This window comes from Aplysia californica, unplaced genomic scaffold (genome assembly GCF_000002075.1).
Source record: "Aplysia californica isolate F4 #8 unplaced genomic scaffold, AplCal3.0 scaffold00035, whole genome shotgun sequence".
NCBI classification, from domain to species: Eukaryota; Metazoa; Mollusca; class Gastropoda; order Aplysiida; family Aplysiidae; genus Aplysia; species Aplysia californica.
The window spans coordinates 1,230,665-1,232,897 of NW_004797305.1; positions in this window are offsets into that span (position 1 = coordinate 1,230,665).

Consider the following 2,233-nt stretch of genomic DNA (forward strand, 5'->3'; position numbering starts at 1 on the left):
ACTAAACAGCACTCAGGTGTGGCTGGTTGCAACAGCAGAAGCTACATAATTTATCTCAGGTTCCGCTACTTTAACAAAAAATACAAAGATCGTGACACAAAACAAATTTAAACTGTCTGACAACTTGACGACTGACGGGAAAAGAAATGACTGGTAATGTTGCTTGACACCTTGTACTGGGATACCACCTGTGTGAAGATCTGTTCCGCAACAATAACTTTAAGTTCAGCAGAAGTAAAATACAATGTACTACACATGGTGAGAACAGCCTTGCGACAGTCGAGGGCAGTGGTCTAGAGACCTATAAACAGTAGCTTTAGATAATATAACTATCAAGAAAGAGAAAAAAAACAAAATCGAATAACGGCGTCGAACCAACTTCTGCGATTGATAGAGACCTTTTATTTGGAATACAACTTGTAAGATCTGCTAGTAGGCCTGCTATTATTTTGCTACTACTATACTTTACAATAAAATTCTCTGTTCGGATACGTGCAGGGGAGGGGGTGGCTGGTTTGAACTTGGAACTTGAAGTCGTCCAGCGAGCAGTGAAATTTTACCTGCTTTATGGGTAGGCCGATGCATGTTGTTTTTTCTTGTGGGGGGGGGGGGGTTGATAACCTGGAAAAGCTGTTGCTGTTGATTTCTACTTAGTCATGTAGAGGAGTGCACCGAAACCCGGCTCTGAAATAAGGTAAATTACTATAAAGGCCACACGTTTCCAACCACAATCGCGCGACTCCGCGTGGCCCAGGCGTTTTCCTGAAAGCGTCCGTGAAGTGGGTGTGCCACTTGTTTATAGGAAGGGCCAGAAAGCGTCCCTGTGCTTTCCAACCTTGTAACAGCCAGCGCCATTTTTTCCGCATACGAAGTTGAAATGTTCATACCACCCTCCTACGTGTATTTCCAACCGGTGGATTAAATCATGCTTTTCACTTCTCGTGTGATCCCCACAGCCAACCAAAGAAAATAATGTATTATGAAATCGCCCTCTAGTGGGCGATATCGGCCAGGTTGGCAAGCTCAAGGCTGAACAATGGGTTGATATTCTTTATACTCTGTATTAGGTATGCTTACCCACCGATAAATAATACATATGGCCCAGTAGGCATATATATGTCCCGATTTGGGAAATAGATCTACCTGTTTTAAATATAATAGATGTTACTATGTAAATCTACCTGTAGTTTCGTTTTAGTAAGAGTTTTACGGCACTTTCAACACAATAAGGTTATATAAGGGCCGAAGATTAGAAGCGTTACAAGAGAGTAACCCCCCCCCCCAAAAAAAAAAAAAAAAATTAGAGATAAGGACGATAGTTGTTTGGTAGGAAAGAAGTAGCAAACCACACCAGAGCACCCGCCTTTCTTTAAAAATCTACCTCTGTATTGATGACAGAAGAAAGTAATACATGATGTATTTTTTAAAATGTACACCCCGGTAGACTATTCACTAGGCCTATAGATAATTTAGAAAGCGGGCTTCTTCGTCTTTGCTTATCAGGACCAATCAAGTCTAAGACTGAGAGGAAATAAACTCCCAGACTCCCAGCAGAGAGACTGAGTCTTTATAGAAAATCTCCCCAAACAGGAATTGAACTCACGCCTTGTGCTAGCGTAGGCGAAGCGCCTAACAACTACAACACAGACACAGGTAACGTGATATAATCCAGAGTGATAAGAAACACTAGAGTAAAAACACCAAAGTACCTCATATTAGACCACGATCATCATCATCATCAAGTACCAGGTCTGAAACTGAAACTGCCTACAGCTTTCATGATTCGTCAGTCATTTCTCCACTCCACTTGGGTAGGGCCTACTCTTATTCATTTTTTAAAAACCGTAATAAATACAGTATTGTAATTATCCCGCTTTTCCAGTCGGTCACTCTGGGTCTCCACCTGTCTCGTTTGCCTCTATGGAGAAGCATTATAATCATAATTCCCTTCACATCTTTCTCACAACACTGTTCTCCCTCAACTGCGGTGTTCCCCATCTCTACCTTTCATTTCTTAACCTTCTGGCCCTTTTCAATTGTTTGCTTTATTGTGTTATTATGCGTACCGGTATTACAAAGGAAGACAAATGACATGGAGGACAAGCGGAAATGGAAAAGGTGGGGACATCATGGAAACGGCTAGAAAAGGATGCACAGGACACGCTTCGCTGGAGAAATTTTGTTGATGGCCTATGCTCCACTGGGAGTTTAAAAGGGCAAAAGAGAGAGAGAG